The following is a 24868-nucleotide window of genomic DNA, read 5'->3' as shown; positions in this document are numbered from 1 at the left end:
ATTCTAAGAGCTGATGGGCTTGGCTTAACTGCAACAAAGAATGTGTACAATGAAGCTGACCTCTGTCCGGCTGCTGAGTAAGAGCAGCCAAGGACAGGGGATTAGTGATGCCACCCTCACTCAGGCATGGCAGCCATTGCAGCACAAACAGCCTGAGCAATTGCTCCCTGAGCAGGGCAGACAGCTATGCCCAAACCTGGGAGAAGGACTCACAACATTCCCCCAGCATGCAACTCAGGAGGCCAACCAAACCATATTCAGTGCTGCTCTGTCACTCCTGTTCCAGCCGCCATGGAGGGGGCGGCATGGTGAGGCTTACAGGCTGGATTCTCACTGGCTGAGAGGTTGGTGAGCAGGCAGGAACCCAAGGGGAGGAGTTCTGGAAGCTGGTAGAGACTCTATAGCCACTTGGGTGAACATACCCCTCAGGATAGTCATAATTCTAATAATTGCTCCAATAACAAGTGCTGTTACTCCCTCTTATCCGGTCTTTACTCTGGACTAGCACACTATTGGAATCCTGTTCCAGCAACTATTGCTTTGTCACAAATTATCCCAAAATTCACAGCTTAAAACAACTCAATTTCTGTAGGCTAATCATGAACAGCTTGTTTCTACTCCACCATCACGATGTCCAGGGCCTCAACCAGGAAGGTTCAAGGCTGGAATCATCTGAAAACATCTTCATTCCACATCTTGCAGTTGATGCTGGCTTTCAGCTGGGCCATTGGCAGGACACTTATATGGGGGCCCTTCATATGCCCTCTTCTTCCTCACCCCATGGTGAACTTCATAGGTGATAACCCATATTTAAGGAGAGGGAAATTAGACTCTGGCTCTTGATGGGGAAGGGGATAGAGTGAGAGGCAGGGGTGTTTGCTGTGGCTGAATTTTAGAAGAGTATGTCAAGAGACATTGTAGCCATCTTTATTTAATGTTTTTACTTATTTGAGTAGGGGGAGAGAGAGAGATAGAAAATTGATGAGAGAGAAACATTAATAGGCTGCCTTTTGCATGTCCCCCATCAGGGATCAAATCCCCAACCCAGGCATGTGCCCTGACTGGGAATCAAACCCACAGCCACCTGGTGCAAGGATCCACACTCAACCACTGAGCCAGGCACCTTGTGGCCATCTTGAGTGAATACAATGTGCCACAATTTTTGAAAGACTTTTTCCCCCCTTAAATCACTATAATAATCCTATAAAGCAGACAATCCTCCCATTATAGGAATGAGAAATCTGATCTTAGAAATATCAAGCAATTTTCCCTAGATACCCTCCTAGCAATTAGCAGAGCAGGGATTTGACCCAAAGCAGATTCCAAAGCTCTTGCTCTTTATAATTACATTTCACTGCTTTCCTAAAACAAGAGTAAAAATGACAGCTCACACACAGCCCTTGCAGCCCTTACTACATGCCAGACACTATCTTAAGCATGTTTTTTCTCTTTATTGCACTGGGGGGGGGGGGGGGGGAGAGTCACTACTCTTTATTGATATTATTATGTATAAAGCATTGTGTTGAGTGCTACAGATGTATTTCCAGTCTCGGGACAATGACCGTGAGAGGCAAGAATTATGCCTATTTAATAAAAGAGGAAACTGAAGAGAGAGATGATGTAACAAGCTCAGGGCCCGGAAGCTAGGACATGCCATAATGGGATCTACCCTGCAGCACCTGAAACCAGAGCAGGTTGGCGGCCAGTGCCCACTGTCCAGACTATGCAGTTAGACCAAAAATTCTGTCCTATGTGGTGCAAACCTTGCTGTAGAAAGATGGCCAAGAAGCTAGAAATATCTGTGCAAAACTGGACATAGCCACTTTGCATCTGATTTTCAGGGCTTTAGGGCACCAGAAGGTAACCTCACCATCTCTGAGCCAGCCAGTCCATGCAGGTAAAGAAGCAAAAAGATCTTCTGCCCTTCAGGGGCTCCCCATCCAGAGGACAATATAAGGAATATAAAACGAACAAAAATAACTAACTGTATGGAGAGATTATGATAAGAACTGGGCTAAAATGTAAGGAAAGATCTTGTTTATTGAAGCAATGAGAAGGGAGCAATCTCTCTAACAAGAGAGAGCTAACAAGACAGGAAAGCTTTCTGGAAGAAATGAGATTGGGCTCTTGAAGGTAAACAGCACAGAAATGAGAGAGCAGAGCATTAGTTTCCCCAGCTTCCCATCCCTATTCCTTTGCAGTCAAAATGATCTCTTCATAGATCAGCGTTTTTCAACCGCTGTTCCACGGCACACTAGTGTGCCGCAAGATCTTGCCTGGTGTGCCGTAGGTGCAGACAAGACAAGAATTTTATAATTTTTCACTATTTTGTTTACTTAATATTTCATAATAAAGTAATTATAAAATACTTTCTTTGTGTTTATTTGATTCCTATTCAAGAGAATTACTTTATATATAGTCAATATAGGCACAGAGTTAAATTTTTTAACATTTTCTGATGGTGGTGTGCCTCGTGATTTTTTTCATGAAACAAGTGTGCCTTTGCCCAAAAAAGGTTGAAAAACACTGTCATAGATGATTAAAACATACTAGTGTGGGAATGACTAATTGCCTCATGAGATATTTTTACCAGGAGACCCAGAGGAGACAAAGAGCCTTTTTGGATAAAGGATTATGTCCCCCTGTGGAAAAATGTTGAAGGAGTCCTGCAACCTATAATCAAGTTCCAAAAATACTAAGATGTAGACCCCACCTCATTCTTATGCCATGAAGTAAGAGTATGTAAGGTAGACCCCTTACTCTTCAAGAATGGGCATTGTCAGAAACATATAACTCATGTTAGGACAGCAATCAGTGCTCTAAGAGAAAATTTACACTTCTCCATCCAAAGGCAGTGACCCTCAAATCTCCTCAGGCCAATTTGGCAGTTCTAGCCAGTTTTGTCAAGACAGCTTGCTATGTAACATGAAACAAGACATCTAATTTCAAGAGACTTCAGTTTACACAGCTGTAAAATAGGAACCAATATTAAAGTTTTGTGACACCTCTAGGATCCCAGTCTTTTACCAGCCAGGCATTACTTGAGAGCCATCAAAGGCATCATATATGGTGTAGGGAGACTTTTGAAAACTTTGTTAAAAACCAATACATAAGCAACCATGTGCATTAGCCTCCTTTTCTTAAGAATTCTACTGTGGCCCTGGCCAGTGTTGCTCAGTTGATTCAGCGTTGTCCTGTACACCAAAAGGTTGTAGGTTTGGGGGATTTTTTTTTAATATATTTTATTGATTTTTTTTTTATAGAGAGGAAGAGAGAGGGATAGAGAGTTAGAAACATGGATGAGAGAGAATCATCAATCAGCTGCCTCTTGCACACCCCCTTCTGGGGATGTACCCGCAACCAAGATACATACCCTTGACCAGAATCTAACCCAGGACCTTTCAGTCTGCAGGCCAATGCTCTATCCACTGAGCCAAACCGGTTTCGGCAAAAGATTGCAGGTTTGATTCCCAGTCAGGATACATGCCTGGGTTGTAGGCTTGATCTACAGTAGGGGCATGCAAGAGGCAGCCAATCAATGTATCATTCTCACATTGATGTTTCTCTCTCTCTCTCTCTCTCTCTCTCTCTCTCTCTCTCTCTCTCTCTCTCTCTCTCTCTCCCTGTCCTCTCCAAAAATCAAATTAAAAAAAATTATAGTTCTACTGTATAAAATATGAGTTTATGAGAATCTCAAGGGATTTGTAATGATCATGAAAATGTAAATATCAGATATTTAAATACATATTTTTTTAATTTGAAAAGACAAAAGGAGTAGCCAAGAAAGTTGAGGCCAAATAAAACATAAGTAGCAAAGAGGAAAGAAAGAGGAAGAAAATCTCTACATTAAAAGCATATCAAAAGTCCATCTTTGAATAATTGGGGGAGAAATTATATAAAACACAAATTAAGAATGCTGACACCCTTATAACATTTATGGGACATGAGGCAGGGACTGAAAGTTTGTGTGGGCTATGAATAGATCCTCTCTGGCATTCTGTTGATAGATCTCAGAGACTGTATAGGAAGTTCTTAAAGCCGTGAGAGTTTGGCTGAGGGGTTGCTGTTCTATTCCTGGTATGGATGCTGATGATGCTGTTGACTATACTAGGGACAGAGTGGAGGGAGGGGGGTGGCCATTGTATTACCATCCTCATTTTTCATAATGAAGGATCCTTATTCCATAAGAGTGGAGGACCCCAAGAAACAATGCATTTATACCACATTCAGGAGTCCAGGATAGAATTTCTAGCTCTGGCATTTTCTTTTTTCTTTTTTCTTTTTTTTAATATATTTTATTGATTTTACACAGAGAGGAACTGAGAGGGATAAAGAGTTAGAAACGTCAATGAGAGAGATACATCGACCAGCTGCTTCTTGCACATCCCCTACTGGGGATGTGCCTGCAACCAAGGTACTTGCCCTTGACCGGAATCGAACCCGAGACCTTTCAGTCCGCAGACCGACGCTCTATCCATTGAGCCAAACTGGTTTTGGCTCTGGTATTTTCTTACTAAGAGACCTGGACAATTCACAAAACCTCTCTGCCCCTCAGTCTTGGCTGATATAAAATAAGGATGTTGAGAGGGGGAGGGGAAGAGTGCTAAATGATGTAATCATGCCAAAACTCTATAGTATATGGTCCTCACTGTACAAATTTAGACCACTCAGATTCTTTTTGCAGAGTAAGGAATGATTTGGGTCAATCTATAAATAACACATTTACAATTATTTTAATTAGTCCAGAAGGGGCAGGCGGTTAAACTGCTCAGCAAGCAGAATTGGGAAAGTGCCTAGAAGCTGGGCATGGGCCAAGAGATGGTTCTCTCCAGGAGGTTGTGAAATCTATCAATGTTGCCTAGAGATTTTGGAGAAAAGGTTATTGCTCTCCTGGCTTGGTGGGACTAAAGCAGGGAGGGGATGGGGTTCCTGAGATTTGCTGGGTTCATATCAACAACTAGGCTTTCCTGCCTGCCCTCCCTCCTTTGTATGCAATTGAAAAGCTGCTTCCTTGTAGTGGCCACCACCTCCCTAACTCCTCAATCTTCCTAAATCCCCCCACCCCCCTGCACACCACACCCCATCCTCAACCCCAGCATTAAGGCTCTCAACCAATCACAAGGAATGGTTAAAATTTCAACGGGCAGGACCTATGTCCGCATAATAGACAATGAGTGTGAATTTATGGCTTGCTGGGCAAGCAACCCTTCTCTCTCACTTGCACTGCCATATGATAACTTGAGGGGGAGAGAAAGGAACAGAAGAATATCCCTTAAGAAATGGCATCCAGGTACACATAGAAGTTAGCTAGGTCACAGAGGACTTCAGAAGTTTGTTGTAAAATCTTAAAATCATGCTATATCTCATTAAAATAGCCTAATTCTTAGGGTTTGTTGCAAAAATGAGAATATTTGACAACTCTTTGTATTCCTCCAACTAGCCACGCCATTGGGGCAAGCTGAAGCCTACAGTCAACTCATTTAAGTGGGGTAAGAGGTCTATAGGGCAGGGCTAAAGCAAGTTTTGGTTGTGAGTATGCAAAACACAGAGTTTATTCTTATATTATTTATTAACTAGAGGCCTAGTGCACAGATTCGTGCTCTGGTGGGTTCCCTCAGCCTGGCCTGTGGGGATTGGGCCAAACCAGCTCTTGGACATCCCAAGACTGCAAGAGGCACAGGCGAGTGAATCTGAGGGACCCCACCAATGCACAAATCCATGCACCAGGACTCTAGTATACAAATAAGATCTTTGGTTAATCTCTTCTCACCCTCCCTACTTCCCCCTTCCTTCTGAGATTCATCAGTCTGTTCCATGTTTCCATCCCTGTGGTTTCTGTTCCTGCATTGAGTGTCTTCCCCCTGGTGGGCAGTGTGCATCATATCTACCAGTCAGACAGTCAAACTATCAGTTAGCTGGTTGCTTAAGCATATATATATATATATTATTGTATTTTTTTCCATACAAACAATCCTAAATCTACTTTTGTCCACCCTATACAATTCACTATTGTCATAACCTGAGCATCACAAATGGCCTGCCAGGCCTCTGTGTGCAGGTTGTTGGAAATCCAGAGGTTATAAGCTCTAAAATCAATAGAGCTCAGTTTTAATTTTATCTACCACATATAACCTTGAAGCTTTAAGCATAATTTTTTTTTTCAGTTTTCCCTAAAAGAGGCCCTTTGGGCAAATTTCTTAACTTCTCTGAGCTAAACTTTTCTCATCTTAAAAATAGACATAAATTATTTCCTACCCTATGGGTTGTCACAGGATTAAGTGAGACAGTGCATTTAGTAGGTGCATAGAACTTTGTGGTCACTCAATAAACATTAACTATCAGCATTGTTATTTCAGCCACTGTCACCACTATCAAAACTCCTGCCTTCCCTTGGGATTTTCTATGCATGTCATTGAAAAGGATTGAGCACATCTGGACCAGTGGTTGCTCACAATCAACCTGTATACCAGGCATGGTGCCCCGATCTGTCCAAATACAAAGGCACAGACCCAACCTACACTTGGCAGGAAGACTAGTGTGGGGACCTCTGCATTGGGTGGAGAGACAGGTGGACAATGTTCCTTATCACCATGAAGACCAGGGTTTTCAGTAGCAGAGCCTGAATTTTTTTATATCTCATTTCATTAAAATCTCACAATCAATCTTATGAAATAGACATTATTATTATTGTCTCTACTGAACAAATGGTAAACTGTGTTTCAGGGAAGTCAAATAACTTGCCAAATGTCCCAGAGGGATGGAGTCAGGACTGGAAGCCAGGACTTCTTATTGTCACTTCTCAGGAGAGATGTTTCTTGTTGATTGAGGAAACTTCTAGAACTAAAGTTTCACAAAGTGGCCTGAAAGCGTGGCTGATTGATAAGTGAGCAAGATGTATGCTTCCCAAATGGATATAGTCCAATTCTTGGGAAGCAGGGCATAGACCTAAGGGCCAGACTGGATTTATTGGGCAGTTATGTTAAGTACTGTATTGAGTGTTTAGACCTTTCCCTCAAGGAGTATGTGGGCTCTTGGGAACCTTGCCATGGCCCATACTTTTGATACCATGGCATCCCAGGCTACATGCTTGTATCAGAAGCAGTGTGGTAGGCAAAAAAAAAAAAGGGTCCTCACAGATGTCCATGTGAGTATGTTACTTTACATAACAAAAGAGAGATTGCAGGTGTAATTAAGTTAAGAACCTTGAGATGGGAAAATTATCCTGATGGTCCAAGTGGGCTTGATGTAAGCCTAGGTAAAAGCAGGAGGCAGGAGACTGAGGGAAAGAGCTGGGAGGTAGGAGCCAGGTCTGAGTGATATGGTCCACTGGCCTTGAAGATGGAAGGGGTCAGGAACCAAGGAATGTGGGCAGCTTCTATAATCTGAAAAACACAAGGAAATGGATTCTCTCCTATAGCTTTCAGATGTATCACAGCCCTGCCGACATCTTGATGTTAACCCAGTGAGACACATTCTGGATTTCTGATTTCCAAAAATGGAAGAAAAAATTGTGTTTTAAGTTGTTAAGTTCATGGTAATTTGTTATAGCAGCAGCAGGAGACTAATATAAGCAATTTCAGTAAGCTATTCAATAAAGAAAAGGAGAAAAATAAAAGAGTTTTAAAATATTGTAATATAAAGATTGTAAATAGGGTAGCAATTCTGCCCTCCCTTTTGCCAACAAGATGTGCCCAGAGCTGGTGTCAGGTGGGTACATGATGCTTCTTCTATATTTGGTCTCAGCTATAGGATGAGCTTTTTGCCACACTTATGACTTTAGGGGACTTTTGGGGAACATGATAACTATGCAGATTTCCACATTTTAGATTTTGGAATGTAAACCCAATATAAGTAACATCATTCCATTGGAACTGAGAGGTAGTTGAGTGTAGTAGTTAAGGATTTGGACTGTGGAGTTAGACTGAGTTGAGCCCCTCCTCTGACCCTTACTAGCTATGTAACCTCAGACAAGCTACTGAAGCTCCCCAGTAGCCTCAGTCTCATCACTGGTAAAATGAAGAAATAAGGGCACCTTCCTCCTACTTTGTGTAAGGGTTAAATGACATAATGTGCATGGAGTGTCTGCCACATAGTAAGCTCCTAGTAAATGACTGCAATGAGTACAATTAGAATTATTACCAGGATCATCTCTGCTGTTGGGACAGAATTGTCCTCCAAAGGCTAATTTGCCTCCCAGATAATGGGCCTGCCTCCAGTACCCCTTGCACAACTCATTATTAATAAGCTTCCCAATCTTGTTTGTTTAGTAGGCAAAGTCCCTCTCTCTCTTTCTCTCTCTCTCTCTCTCTCTCTCTCTCTCTCTCTCTCTCTCTCTCTCTCTCTCTCTCACACACACACACACACACACATACGCACACACACACACACACACACACACACACAAATAGGATTCTGTAGGGAAATATGAAAAGAGAATTATTGGTAGTAAAAGGAATGGGTCTGAAAGATTCCATCATTTTATAAATAATTCATCTGATATACACAAGTGGGAACACATGCTCAGATACAACACCAAAGGTGGGCAGATACAGGGCTAGAACTTTTCCTTTCCACTATGACACACACATACAAACCAAGTACAGTTACAAAGCCATTTCAAAACTATATCTAGTGAGACACATTCTATTAAGGTCACAGATGACCCATCTCAAATTAGAGTAAACATGAGATTTTCTTACTCATGTTATTTTACTGCAGTGGTGGGCAAACTGCGGCTCACGAGCCACATGCGGCTCTTTGACCCCTTGAGGGTGGCTCTTCCACAAAATACCACGTGCGGCAGCATACATACAGTGCGATTAAAACTTTGTGGCCCATGCGCAGAAGTCAGTTTTCGGTTCTCAAAAGAAATTTCAATCATTCTACTGTTGATATTTGGCTCTGTTGACTGAGTTTACTGACCACTGTCCAAGTGATTTGTATATCTCCATTCTCCCAAACCTGATTCCTGGAATGCAAATATCAAATATCAAATAGATCATCTTTTCCATGTGTCCACCCTTCCAATGTCCTTTAGTACCGTTACTTTATTTTCACTGCAGAATTTATTATAAGATCAAACAGACAGAATAAAATGAAAACACACAAAAATAATTAGCTTGTCTACAAGAGATAAAAAGTTAAATTTAAGGGCATTCCCTCTTTCCACAGTGATAAGGAGAGCTTCCTTCTAGAAAGTACCCCCTCCCATTGTGCCTTCCCAAGTTATCAATGAAGCTACATTGGTTCTAGGTCTCTCAGTGAGGGCACACAAGTCTTTGGCCTGGTCTTTTAAAATTTGGAAGTAATCCTGAGTCATTGAGAGCCAAATCCGGTGAACATGCTGAATAATCAAGTCAGGGACAGTGACTTTCCCTTGAGGTTGTGATGGAAGAAGAGGGGTCGACCTGAAGGTTCCTGTGCCAGGCTTAGAAATTAGCCCCCTAAAACCTTTTCCTAAATAAGAAACCCCTCTGGGGGACAAAGAAACTGTCCTTTATCTTCAAGGTACTTCTAGCTGGTCTAATATCCCAAGGATACAGATCAGCAAGAGAAAACAACCAAATTTAATACATAGCTATGTATGGGAACCCCAGGTACATGAGAGAGTCAGACACCCTACATGCAGAAACAGTTCGGAGATAGAAAGGGAACATGGGTATATAGTAAGACATCCTGAACTAGGGATGAGATACTGCACTGTGAGGGCTTCAAAGGGTCATTGCAGGATGAGAAGAGCAAAGGTTAGTAAATAAAGTTTGCCCTGCCACATAGGTGGGTTCAAAGGTTATCACTGTTAATCTCCTCTGGGTAGGTAAAGGGGGGGACACAGGCTCCTCCTAAGCCTAAAGCTAAAATTCCCTTTTAGCTCAAAATCTGTATACAGCAGAGGCACATCTTGGTATGGCTCTATTTAAACCCACCACCCCACCCAAAATATTTGAGCAGTGGTAAAAGCTTTGAAATTTGTCTTTAATTTGGATGAGAATTATAAAAGTAATATCTGCACTTGTTGAACACTTAATACATGATGGCAGTCTGCTGATCATTTTGCATAAACATATAATCCTGATAGCTACCCTTTTAAGAAGTTATCATCATCATCATTATCGTCACATTTTACAGATGAGGAAACTGAAATTGAGAGTTTAAATAATGTGTTAAAGGTCAGATAGCTAGGAGAGGATAGGACTTGAACTTGTATCTCCTGGGATACAAAGTTCATGCTCTTAAACCCTATGCTGCTCTTAACCTCATGAGGTGAAATTTCTAGAAACCTCAACCAGCAGAACACAATGATTTACAAAAGAGAAGGAAGAGAAAGTCTTAAACTTTATGGTCATGTTTTGGTATCTTTAAAATGTCTGCTGCATTCATCTATTAACAAATAGAAGTCAGTATTTACTTTGCTTGGAACAGTGATTAGCATAAGGTGAGCCAAGCAAAACCAGTCTCTGGCCTCTTGGATTGAGAGACTAGTCAGGAATATGATCATTAAATATTGAAGCATTTTAAGAGAAAAATCGACATGATACCCAATTTTATTTAGGAAATATCCTTCTGGCTGCAATGAGAATTAGCTACCGGTATGACTCCTATCTAACACTGGGAACAAAGTGGTTACAACAACTCCGAGTACCTATGAAAGTCAATTGCTCTCTTCCTCCTCCAAGCTTCCCAGCATTTTGATCTTCCCTTTTTGAAATATCAAACTCAGTTGCTTTACTTTGATTTCCAGATCTATTTTCACTATGAGCACCTTGAGGTCAGAGTTTGTCCAATTTTGTGTCCCCAATATCAAGCAGATTCCATAACAATTTTGGTTAAATGAGCAACTCCTCATTGCCCAAAATGTTGAATCATATTCATTACAGTCATTGTCATTTATAGTCACTGTTCCATATAGTCATTATTACAGAAAGGGTTTTATGTCATGGGGAAAATAAGATTCCTTACAATATTTAGATCTTTAAGCAATAGTCCAGAACACAGTTATGCTTAGCCTCCAGGCCTGAGTGAAAGAGTGCCATTGTTTGCTATAAAGTCACTGATGTCAATCAGACAAAAAGGCCTATTAGTGGCCAGCAGTGTAGGGGATGGGCCTGTATTGATCCTGCTATTATCATTCCACATTAGAGCACTTACTTAATGGCAACTGATTTCTCTTTAGAGTAAAACTTATATTATTTAAATTTAGAGAATTTTACTTGTGTTTATTGTTTTACTTGTAAGGCTGATGCTCAGGATTTCTTTCCTTTTAAGAAGTCCCTTTAATATATCAAGTCATAATGAAATATAAACTAATCAAAAATTATGTTAAGAACTGAAATGTCAATATAGACACAGCTTTTCACTTGCTAATTGATGATCTTAGTACAATGTGTTTTCATATTTTAAAATTTTATATATAATTTCATCTATTCCCTTCCAATTTTATAATTCCAATATTTATTTGGGGAACTTCTAATCTTGTATTCATGACTTTGGGAGGCATCCCAGTGCCATATCTTTGTGATTAGCAATTTCCTGACCACCAGGGTAATCTCCTGTATGGGATGCATGGGAACCCATTCATTCATCAATTCATTTGGAAACCCTTCCTCTTTTCCACATGCCATGCTAGGTTAATCTCTGGGGACACTGAGCTGAATAAGGTGCAGTCCTTGGTAGGAAGCCTATAGTCTGCCAAAGAGAACAGATGAATCCTACCCATGTTTTAGTATCAGTACCTTTTTAAAATACGTTGGGAGAGAGAGAGAGAGAGAGAGAGAGAGAGAGAGAGAGAGAGAGAGAGAGAGAGAGAGACATCAATTTGTTGTTCCACTTATTAATGCATTCATTCATTGCTTCTTGTGTGTGTCCTGACTTGGTGTATTGGGATGACCTTCTAACCAACTGAGCTACCTGACCAGGGCTAGAACACTTTTTAAATTAGAAAATGTATTCTGGAGAAACTTTGAGTCATGCCTGGTAGACCCAAAATGCCATTGACATTCAGTCAACACCCTACTTTCTGCTTTCCGATGGCATTGTGAAAAATGCCAGAAAAGTTCTAATCCCTGACTGCCTCCTTGAGATGCTGGGAAGTTAAACACATAATGGATATGAAATGCTTTAAAACCTGTAAAGTGCTGAGGAAGAAAAATTTCAGCAGCAATACTTGTGAGGCACTTTAGAGTTCATGCCGGGTTACACACTCCTTCACCTCGCAGAGTAGGCTGGGCTGGAAAATGTCCTCCTCATTTTATAGGTGCAAAAGAGGAGGGGTTGACCGAGGGCCTTGCCCATGATGCACAGTATATGGGTTGCTATAATTCCTAATGAGAATTCTGGTTGTTACCTTCTCCCTGATTTAATCAAGCAGTGTGCAGCTCAAAGTCTGGTGCTTGGCAGGTGTGCAATGAGCATTCCTTGAAATTGATTTCTGCTTGTAGTTCTGAATACCACTCTGCAACCCCCACTCTCTCTCCAAGTGATGGGTGTCTTTCTGGGAATACAATGGAATAGAAGAATAGAGAAGGAAGGGTGTTTGACCTTCTTCCAATAAACCAGTGATTGTCTATGATTTATACTCATAAATCTACAGTGAAACTCTAGTTTCATGTATTTTCCTAGTAGCTTCCTGAGAAAAAGTATATAGAAGGGAAAATGTTTTGAAGCCTTGAATGCCAAAAAATGCCTTTATCACATCCTCCAAACCCTTACACATCAAAGTCTGGGTTGGGTATGATTCCTTCAGAATGTGGAAGGCATTGCTACAATTTCCAGTGTTGCCATTGAGCAATCCAAAAACTTTGACATTCCTCATCACTTGTCTGGGTCTTTCCCCCCTCCAGAAACTTGTAAGATCTCTTTCCCAGTATTGTGCAATATCACAGTAATGAGCCTGCCTTGGGTTAGTGGATTTCTAACCATTGCTCTAGGCACTCTGTGGGTGGGATCATAAATCTCAAAGGTCACGTCCTTCAATTCTGGGAAATGCTCTTGATTAATTTGATTGATTATTTCCTTATTCGTTTTCTGTGTTTTCTCTTTCTGGAAATTCTGTTTTTTATGGAATCACATACATTGGCCTTCCAAGTTACTTATCTTTTTCATACTTTCCATTTCCTTAAGGTTTTTTGTGGTTGTTGTTTCTGTTTTGTTTGTTTTTGTTTTTACTTCACTTCCCAGGAGATCTCAACTTACCTTCTGACTCTTCTGAGTATAGTTTTTCTTTTCATATTGTCCACCCCATCTCCCCCAAGTTCCTTCTCTGTTTTGGTCTCCATGTTTAGAGGTTCTGCTCAGGTATTTGCCAGTATTTAGGAACTGAAGATGAATATGCAACTGGTTGGATGTGCAAGTGGGGCTTATGAATGTGAGTGGGGAGATGGGGTGGACACAGAGAGTAGACAGCATGAAAATAAAAACTTCTTCTTGGAATGACTCAGGATTTCTAGCACTTTGTGTGGTATGCATCAGTGGTCCCCCAGAGGTGTCCATGTACCAATCTTTAGAATCCATGAATAAGTTACATTAAGCTAAGAATCTTGACATGAAGAAATAAACCTAGATTATCCAATGGGCTCACTATAACCAGAATGGTCCTTATAGTATAAGAAAGAGGCTATAGTCCCTGGCCAGGGTGGCTCAGTTAGTTGGAGTATTGTCCCCTGCATTGGAAGATTGCAGATTTGATTTTCCAGTCAGGGCACATACCCAGGTTTCAGGTTTGATCCCTGGTCAGGGTGTATATAGGAAGCAACTGATGGATGTTTATTTCTCCCTCTCTCCCCTCCTCTCTCTCTAAAAACCAATAATTAACACACACACACACACACACACACACACACACACACACACACATTTTTTTTTTTTTTTTTTTTTTTTTTTTTTTTTTTTTTTAGGAGGCAATAGGCTCAAAGTCAAAAAAAGAAACTATGACCTGGAATAGAGATCAGTGATAACAGTTTACAAACCAAGGAATGCGGGCAGCCTCTAGAAGCTAAACAGGGCAATAAAACAGAATCTCCCCTATCCCTCCAGAAGAAACGCAGCTCTACCAACACCTAAATTTTAGCCCAGCCCTACCTACACCTTGATTTTAGTATAGTCTGAAACTGATTTCAGACATCTGAACACCAGAATTATAAGAGAACACTCCTGTGTTGTTTGGTAATTATAGCAGCAAGGGACACTTACATAGCCTGGCATTAGCTAGCAGTGGAGTGGCCTGGGTTCTCAGTGTGCAGATATGCACTTAGCATCTTTGTACTCAGAGTGGTGCCCTGCCTTAGTCCAAAACTGCAGTGAACACTCATCCTCTCTAGAAAATGAAGGTGCAGTTTCTACCATGTGGGAGAGGGCCAATCTCCCAGAAATGTAGAGTAAGGGCAAGGGGGTGGTTCACTGAGGATCTAGGCACTCTTCCAGGGATCCCCCAGTTCCAGATGTATGCAGAGCTGCCAATCCCTGAGCCATTTGCAGGTTCTGCAGTGGGAATCCTCTGACTGACAGCATCCCCACCACTAGCTCAGAATTGGGCTTTTTCCTGACTATTGTCACCTGCTTTCCAGCAGCTCAAATGCTCTTGTTATCTTCTCTCCCATTCTCCCTGTCTTCATCAGATCACGCCTTAGCAACAAACAAAATCAAAACTCCCATAGCTTTAGTGTGCTTCCAAGGGAATAAAACCAGACACTTGTGCTAAATCCACCACCTTTACCAACCACTCTTTCCTTCACATGTGAAATCAGAGCCATGGGGACCCTGATGCTCACAGCACACAGGGTGACACTGGGTTTCTGGACACTGGCATCTCTCTTCTGACCAATAATCAGGGCACCTTGTCGAAGGCCTTCCTCCTGATTCATGCCACACTGTCTCCATGTAGGTTCAGGGGTGTGCCCAGGAAGGTTGCTGTAATTGTGAAAATACTGATGCACTTTCCTACTCACTGGGGAGAGCCATGGTTCCTCCCCTGACCCACCCTGCCCCCACAGATGCTCCATGGCTGTGCTAGTTGGCCGCTGTAACACATTAGACCACAGAAGACTGGTCTCTCACAGTTCTAGAGGCTAAGTGTAGTGGGAATCAGCAGCGCTGGATTCTTCTGAGGTCTCCCTCCTTGGCTTGCAGTGACCACCCTCTTGCTTTCTCTTCACAGGTCTTCTCTCCTAATAACGTCTTCTTATAAGGACACCAGCCAAATGGAATCAGATCACGTTTTAGCTAAATCATATCTTTAACGGTCCTAGTGCCAAGCGCAGTCCCATTCTGAAGCACTGGGTCTAGGACTCCAACATATCAAAGGTGGTAAGGGTTAGAGGGGTCAACACAGTCAGCTTTCCATGGCCCTCCCCTGATTCTGGCCCAGGATTCTGACTGCTCTGCTTCCCTTCCACACCTGTGGTCACATAACTAAAATAGCAGCTCTGAACCTGCCACATTTTTCATTCTTCCCTGCAAGCCTGGGCTATGAAACCGGTGCTGCCAAGACAGCCACAGACCAGGGCCCCTACCTTGGAGTGTAATGGGATACCATGAAGCACTTTGTGTTCAGTGTCATATTTTTATGCCCTCTACCCCTCTAGAAATATTTTAACATGAAAATGATATATACTTTATACGTGTATTATTCATGACTCTAAAATAAAATTTTCACCTATTCCTTCAAAGGTTTAGCCTACCTTTGTTCACATTTCAAGTTCCAGTGAAGAAAGATAGTAAGAAATCTCTGGACAATGGCTATTCATACCCCATTTTGATGGGACTTTAAACATGTCTCAGTGGTTGATCCCGACCCATGAACCAGGACGTCATGGTTCAATTCCAAGTCTGGGCACATACCTGGGTTGTGGGCTCCATCCCAGGTGTGCAGCTTTCAGGAGGCAAGGGATCAATGATTCTCTCTCCTCATTAATGTTTCTATCTCTCTCTCCCTTTCTCTTCCTCTCTGAAATCAATAAAAATATATATTTTTAAATAGGAAGTCTTCATGGGAGACGAAAGTGAATAAAAGAGGTTTCAGATAGACCTGCATTTAAATTCTTCTTCTACCACTTATTAATTGTGTGACCTTGAGTAAACTGCTGAGGCTCTTGGTTTCCTCATTTGTAATAATACTTTGCTCATGAGACCACTGTAAGAAACACAGGAGGTTAGGTACACACAGAGTGTAGTACAGAGTATAGTAGGCCCGGACAGGAGAGTGGGTTGCTGGAGAAATGGAGGCTCCCTCCCTCCCCTTGGGACCAAAGACCCTCCCAGACTACACAGCCCCAGGAATCAACCCTTCCCCAGCTCCCTTCTTAATAAAATCCTCCATCCCCTTTCACCCGCTGCAAAGGGTTTGTGCAAATCCTATGTTAATAGATCCCTTTGGCCAATTCACTAGGCAGGTTTTACATTTGAAAGAGTATTTGACAGATTCACTCAGCCTTTCTCTGGGGCCCTAGGGAAGATCTAGAAAACCTCTCAGAATTAACTTCTGGCTCTTTCGCTGCTCAGACCAGCTCTTCAGCTTCTGCACTCTCTCCTCTACTCCTCCCCCTCCCCCAGAGAAGGTCAAAATAAACTTGCTAAGAAAAGTTTGGAAAAGAAAAGAGGGAAAGGAGGAAGAAAATGAATATTTACTGAACACATTTTTAAAAAATCTTTAAGGCACTTGACATCAATTACCTCATTTAGCATTCTACAGGTTAAAAAAAATGAGATTCAGAGAGATTAATTAACTAGGGCAAAGCTACACTAAGTGGCAGAACAAGATTCAAGGCCAAGTCTGAATTCAAATTGTGGGCTCTTTCCAATGTTTTCAGCTGCCCCCAGCCCCAGACCCCTCAGATATCCCTCGGATAGCTACTCTTGACATTCTTCAGCCCCTCTCTGTTGACATCCATCACTTTCTTCTTTGTGTTGTGGTTTCTTGTAGCCATATCTTTTCTCCTCAACTCTCTGTCTGATTCGTTTTTACTCTCACAGCCCCCTCAATGCTAAGCATGTAATAGACACTTAAGTGTGCGTTCAATGGATACAGAGTTAAATAAATATGAGTATAAAAATAAATATAAATGAATGGGTGACATATCTACAAATAAGTGAATATGAGAAAGATTGATTGAATGGTTGGATGGATGGATGAATGGATGGATGAATGAGTTTGGAAAAGATCAAATGAATGAATGGATGGATGAATGTAGGAACAAGTAATTGTAAGAAAAAGTGAATGTTGCACATATGCAAAAATGAATGTATGCACATTTATGAAGTGCATGGATTGCATGAATGTGATGCCATTATAATTCGATAGTTATTAATAATAGAAAATGAGTAAAAGGGAGGTCAGAAAATATAGGTCTGTCATTTGAGTAGCTTCACCAGGAAACTGCAATTTCACTCCCCATAACCATTGGCCCATTCCTTGAAGATGACTAGGAAAAGGGCTCCAACAAAGGGGAGATAGACACATGCACAGTGAAACTGGGGTGACTGGGGAAGGTGCCAGTCAGTCAAACCTGGGAACAGATATAATTGACTAGGATGGACTGGGCCATTGCAAGCCCACAAAAGTGTGGGGGATATATAATCCCCCAAACAAAGGATATCTCTCTCTCGCTCTAACTCTCTCGCTCTCTCGCTCTTGCTCTCGCTCTTGGGGCTCTCTTATTCCTGCTTCCTTACATTTGCCAGTGTTCCCTCCATAGCCATGTGGCCATACAGACTCCACATGTAATGGGTTGATGGACTGCAACTGGGTACACAAATTATGCTACCCTAATGCTGGGCTAGACAATGCTCCATCATGGAACAAAAACTCTGGACACTGGATCTGATTCTAGCTCTGCTAAAGCCACAGATACACCTCTTTCTTGGAGGAGGGGCTGAAGGGAAATGGGACCTTGGAAAGTAAGGGGTTTGATTCCACAGAAATAACACTTTCTATAATGCCTCACCCCCCTTGAGTATGCTCAGAAATTTTCTTTTCTCAGGATATCACAGAAAGCCCATTTGGTGGGTACAAGGACCATTCCCCACCAATAACAAATCTATACTAATAAAAGGGTAACATGCAAATTGGACACAATGCCCTCACAGTAGCAACCAAATAGCAGGCTTCCTGGGACAAGGCCTGCAGGGGGATTAGTGAGAGATGACCAAATGATTGATCAGCAGGCTGTGTGGGGCTACCAGGCCAGCAGAGGGGGGCAGTGAGGTGTAACCATGCCAGCAGGGGTGGTAGTTGGGGGCAACCAGGCCAGCGGGGGGGTGGGGGGGGAGGGGGGGCAATAAAGGGCAACCAGGCTGGTGGAGGGGGCAGTTAGGGGTAACCAGGCTGGTGGGGGGGGGGGGTAGTTGGGGATGATCAGGCTGGCAGGCTGATGAGCAATTAGGAGCCATTAGTCCTGGATTATGAGAGGATGCAGGCTGGGCTGAGGGGACCCCCTGCCCCCGTGCATGATTTTTGTGGACTGGGCCTCACGTAGATGAATAAGTGAATAAATTAATATGTCACTGAATATATGAATTGAGTCAGTAAATTCATACTATTAAGTATACAAGTGAATATATGAGAATAGATAAATTAATGTACACATGAATTAATGCAAGGGGATTAAATGAATGAATGAATGAATGAATGAATGAGTGAAGGAACCAACGATGGGTGAGTCAATGCCTTCCCTATTTCCCACAAGTCCATCGCACCCCCCTTGAGTGTGCCCCTGATCAGGAAACCTAAGATTCAGAGGGTCAGTTGAGATTCCAGGAGGAGCATTTAAGATGAGGCTAAAGGTCTGAGGGTGGGATTAAGGGCTAAGGCCCAACTGTGCTTAGGAAATACCTTTGCTGGGAGTCCCCTCCAGCAATGCCATACCTCCTAAGAAAGAATTGGAGCAAGTGAGAACAGTGGGTCACTGCTCCAGGACGCTTCAAGGCATGGCCAGTCTCCAGCTGCCCAGTATCCCTTTACCCTATGCCCCATACTCCCACCCAGCACCCACTCCACCCCCAGCCCAGAGCACAGGCAGGCAACCAAAGATAAGGAAATTAAACCTTAGCATCCAGAAACAGCCTCCTTTAATGAAGAGGCTGCTGCAATATCTTTGCAACAAGCAGCAACTCACATGTTTGATTACAACAGGTTGAGCCATTCCACACTCCCCAGTGCCAGGGCTCAGGGAAAGAGGCAGGAAAAACACACACACACATATACACCTAAACACTGACTGAGCAAGAATACACTCTTCTGGACACAAGCAGTCCAGAGGTCCTGGCTCTGTCAGGCTGAAAGAACCATCGGGTAGCATTTCTTGCCGAAGAGCCTCCTTGTCTTAACTCCTCTGCCTGCATATCTCTGAGCATACTTTGCTCCTCTCCCCCTTTCCCCGCCTGGCCCTCCACTTCAAAATCTGAGCCACAGAGGGTTTTGAGTGACTGACACCTTCTCCCCTCTGGGCTCCAGGGAGCTGATTTGCTCAGGATTGTGACAAACCGGTATTTCAGGTCTCCTTGGCAACCCTCCTGCCCTGCCTCTGGAGAATTGAGCTTCTGAAGGACCTGGAGGAGACAAGACTTGGGGTGAGAATCCACGCCTTCCTCTTTGTTCTTTGCTGCCACATTCAGGCTGGGGCAGGGTTTCCAGGTCTTTGAAAGGAGAGTTGGCTGGGAGGAAAGTCTGTCCTGGAAGTTAGGAATGGCATGGGAAGAGGAACCCCCAGGTGTTCTGGAGCCGCAGGGAGAAGATGAAACATCCTACAGATTCCTTCCCACTTTCGATTTTCACTCTTGTCATTGCTTGTCTGATGATGCAACCTTACAGTAATACCTGCCACTGGAGGTCAGGGTGCCCGTTTGGCCCCAGACATCCTGTGTTAGTGCTTTAGGAACTAGCTTGGCAGGGGTGGGGGGGTGAGGGGCAGGCCTTGCTCTCAGCCCAGGCAGTGAGGCTGTGGAGGGGACCTGTGCCATCTACACAATCTCAGGAGTCCAGGAGGCATCACTGGAGGGTGGGTGCAGTGGGATACTTTTCATCTCCGCCTCTGGTTTCCTTTTTCCGTGAAAGGTGGCTTGAAAACGATGTATTTTTTCCATCAACAGAGCCAGAGAGTTCTAGACAGCTAGTCCCTACTCTCCTGACTCAAAGGCTGTGGTTTGTTTGGGGAGGGGGCGCCCCAGGGTGGAGGCAGCAGGAGAAAGACTTTGGCCTTGGTGACTAGCTTAAAACAACAGGCCCTGACAAAGATAGTGACGTGCAAATTACTGATTTTTATTGGACACTTTGGGGAATATCGTTGTTTGTCAGGAAATGAAAGGGAATGTTTGTGCTTATAAAATTATATGGAAAATCAATGCCGTGTTAAGTATATTTTTTCAGTTCTTTGAGTCAAAGACTGTTCTCCAGCCAGTTCCAGCAAGGGCTGAGGGAGACAGAGATGTCCCTGAGCACAGCCGTGGGAGCTCTGTGGAAAGGTCAGTGCCTTGATTGCTGCACTTCTTTTTCACTTGGAGAAAAGCCCCCCGTGGGCATGAAGTGATGCAGGCAATGCCGAGTTCCAAATGTGGTGTGAGAGCAGCCCAGGACTGCACCACGCAAGTACTAAAATCTAGACCTGTTTTCCCTTTTTGTGTGCTCCAACCTAGGGATTCTGAGCACCAAGTCCAAGTCACAGATGGGGTGGCCCCTGGGGGAGTTAGGTCATAAACGCATGCTCAGGGGAGGAAATAGGAGTCACCCAAAATATGATAGAGAATGAGAGCTTGCTTCACCGTGACTCCTTGGCTCTGCTATTCCTCTGCTGTGTGACCCAGGGCCAGTCACTGACCTCTCTGAGCTTCCTGTTCCTTTGTCTGCGTGTTTACGGTAAGGAGCTCCTTAATTTGTCCTCCTGCTCTAACGTCTATGATCCTATGGCAAGAAGGTCTTAATGATTTGTAGAGGTGATGGTTCAGGGCATAAAGTTGAGGCCTACCCTGATGGGGATGCCCATTTCGGTTTTGTCATTTATTAGCTGTGTCTCCTTGGCAGGTCACTTAACCTTCCTGTGCTTCAGCTTCCTCCTTTAAAAATGGTTTTGTTGGTTTGGTGGTGTTTTTGTTTGTTTGTTTGTTTTCCCTCTCAGTGGACTGACGGTGAGGATTAAATGCAGTAATTTGTGCCAAACATTGAGCACAGAGCCTTCCACAAGGGATACATGTTAGCTGTTGTCATTACAAAGTGGATAAAGGAAAACAATACATTTTAACAAAGTATCTGGCTGCTCAAAACACTTATGGAAATAGTTGTAAAAATAAATTATAAATCTCAACTGATTATTTCCGAAGACCAAAATGATCCCCTTGTGACCTCGTGATAGATGTGATAGAAGGACTGCACTAAGGTATCCACTGTCAGCCCAGCCAGAGCGGCTGGCTCAGTTGGTTGAGCATTATCCTGTGCACTGGAAGGTTTGATTACTGGTCAGGGCACTCATATGGGAGGAGGCAACCCAGTGATGTATCTCTCTCGCATCTCTCCCCCCCTCTCCTTCCCACCCTCCCTTCCTCTCTCTAAGCATGTCCTTAGGCAAGGAATAAAAAAATAAAATAAAATAAAAAGATAAAAGATATCCACTGCCAAAAACAAACCAAAAAACACATTACATTCAAATTCCATCTTTTCCACTATGCATCAGTTTCACCATCTGAGAAATGGGGGTAATAACCAAGAACCGTTGAAGAATTAATTGTTGTGATGTCTTTTACACAGGGGCACCTGATAAATGGGCCAGTTAACGAAGGTCAACCCCCTAAATCTGTTTTTAATGTAACCTCTCTGGTCCTTGTGATACTTGGACTCTGTTTTCTCTACAAGAAAGCTTCTCAGGACTCATCTCTTGTCATTTACTTGTTCAGTCATTGCTTTCTAAAGTGATGGATGGAAATAATTGAATATGATATCTGGATTTTACTCAAGTGGAATTTCAAGTATTAAAAGTTTCTCAAGGCTTTACCTGTGTTGCAAACACCGTCCTCCATTGCTTATTTCAGTAGCAGAATCTCCTCGCGAGGCAGCAGTGAAATTCGGTGAAACCTCTTTAGTGGACATGACTGGGCTGGCTGTGATTATGACACATGGCAGCCATAGGCCCAAGGAAGTCTTACTGAGTGTTCACTGGTATGACTAAGAATCATAAATCCCTTAAACATAATTGGCCTCTTTCTTATTTTTATTGATGTAGAAATGTATAGGAATAGCCTTCAGGACTTCAAACTGTTTAGTGAGATTACCTGTCTCATTTCAGGCCTGAACCTGATTTCATGAACATACTGAAATGGAAGCCTCCATTTGCAAAGGGAGAGTCAAAAAAGTTCCAGGGTCTTTCAACATCTGCTCACTAATAACTAGGAGTCTCTTTCTAGTTTTGTTTTGTTTCTTTATTTTATTTTTTAGATTCCATGTATAAGTGGAATCATATGTTAGTTGTCCTCTCTTTGACTCATTTTACTTAGCATGACACCCTCATCCATGTTATCACAAATGGCAAGATTTTATTCTTTTTTATGGTTGAGTAATATTCTGTTGTATATATCTACCACATCTTCTTTATGCATTCCTCTATGAATGGACTCTTAGGTTGTTGTCATATTGTATCTATTGTAAATAATACTGCAATGAACATAGGGGTGAATGCATCTTTCCAAATTAAGGTTTTCTTTTTCTTTGGGTAGATACCCAGAAGTGGAATTGCTGGGTCATATTGTAGTTCTACTTTTAATTTTTTGAGGAATATCCATTCTATTTCCTGTAGTGGCTGTACCAATTTGCAATCCCACCAACAGTGTACAAGGGTCCCTCTTCTCCACAATCTTGCCAGCACTGTTGCTTGTTGATATATTAATGATAACCATTCTGACAGGTGTGAGGTGATATCTCTTTGTGGTTTTAATTTGCATTTCTCAGCTGAGTAGTGATGTTGAACATCTTTTCATGTGTCTGTTGGCCATCTGTATGTCTTCTTTGGGAAAATATGTCTATTCAGTTCCTCTGCCCATTTTTTAATCAGATTGTGTGTGAGTTTTAATGTTGAATTGTTCGCATTCTTTATATTAATATATTTGAATATCAGCTTTATCTTTTAAAACAGTCTTCTCCCAGTCAGTAGGCTGCCTTTTCATTTTTTGATGATTTCCTTTGCTTTGGGAAAGCTTTTAGTTTTATGCAATCCCATTGGCTTATTGTTGCTTTCTTGCCCTTGTTTGGGGAAACGTATCCAAAAATATATTTCTAAGACTGATGTGAGTTTATTGCCTATGTTTTCTTCTATAAGTTTAAGTGGTTCCTGGCCTTCCATTTAAGTCTTTATCTATTTGAGTTTATTTTTGTATGTAGTATAAGTGGTCCAATTTCAGTTTTTTGCATGTAGCTGTCCAGTTTTCCTCAGACCATAGTTACAGAGAACAAGCTGATGGTTGCCAGTTGGGAAAAAGCATGGGGGAAAGGGTGGAAAAGGTAAAGGAGAGTAAGAGGTACAAATTCCCAGTTATAAAATAAAAAAGTCATGCAGATGTAATGTACAGCACAGGGATTGTAATCAATGACATTGTACTAACTTTGTATGCTCACAGATGGTTTCTAGATTTATGATGGTTACTGTGTTAGGCATATACATGTGAAATAACTATGCTGTATACTTGAAACTAATATAATATTGTATGTTAACTATATTTTAATGAAAATAACTATATTTAATAATAATATGCCAATCAAAATGAGGGAATGATAATACCACTATTATGTATTTTTAAATGTGCCTGCAATCGTGTTTGCCTGTCAGTATTGTCCTGTGGGTTTGTCTGTGAACCTCTAGGAAGGCCGATGGCTCCATCCTGGCATGGCCACAATATTCCTTCCTCTCTCTCTCTCTCTAAAGCACATGTTCAGTGAATTACAGTACCTTTCCTAGATGGTTATCTTTCATCCAATGCAAAAGAGAAAGGGGCAGCCAGCTAATTTAAAAGTCATGTTTTTAGGAAACAAAGGGTTATGAGGAGGAGAGGAGGAGTAAAAAACACACATAAAAATAAAAATAAAAATAAAAATCCAGTTCTTAAGGGCAGAAATACAACAATGTTTGAATTGTGGTCCTCTTCCCAAGTAGCACTATAATTTTCTTTCTTCTCGCTACTTTTCTGTTTCCTAAATTTCCCATGATGTGCGTTTATTACTTTTAAGTAAAAAGTTTTAAAAGAACTTTATATTAAGTAAAGGAGCTTTTTCAGTACATCAGGTTTCTGCTCTTTAAGTTCAAAGAGTAACTAACAACATTTCACCTTCGTGGCAGCAAATGTCTCACAGATGTTGAACCCTACTTGTAAGCAAGTTAAACACACACACAGACACACACACACACACACACACAAACACACACACACAGAGAAATGCCTTTTGCACATTGCTGCTCTCATGGTGTGATGGCAATAGCAGGCATGCTCTGACCAGCTTGTCTTGACTTTAACTCTGGGTTAAGACTTAATTGTAGGAGGTTCCTACCCCTGCCTGCTATCCCGAGTCTGGCTCAGCAGCTACTCTGTGTGATGGGCTCCATGTGGCACTTCTGGGGACTGGGATCTCTGTTTAGACTTTCTTGATGGGGCCTTCAACACAGGCTACCTACAGGTTTTCTTGTCTGATGTGTTCATAACACTTTTTGGAGGTTGTTGTTTTAGGATATATATATATATATATATATATATATATATATATATTTTTTTTTTTTTTTTCAGAGAGGAAGGGAGAGATAGAAACATCAATGATGAGAGAGAAAAACTGACCAACTGCCTCTTGCACACCCCACACTGGGAATCGAGCCCACAACCTGGGCATGTGCCCTTAAGCAGAATCAATCCTGGG

Source organism: Pipistrellus kuhlii, unplaced genomic scaffold (assembly GCF_014108245.1).
Source record: "Pipistrellus kuhlii isolate mPipKuh1 unplaced genomic scaffold, mPipKuh1.p scaffold_m20_p_9, whole genome shotgun sequence".
Classification (NCBI taxonomy): Eukaryota; Metazoa; Chordata; class Mammalia; order Chiroptera; family Vespertilionidae; genus Pipistrellus; species Pipistrellus kuhlii.
Note: the sequence above shows the minus strand (reverse complement) of the source record.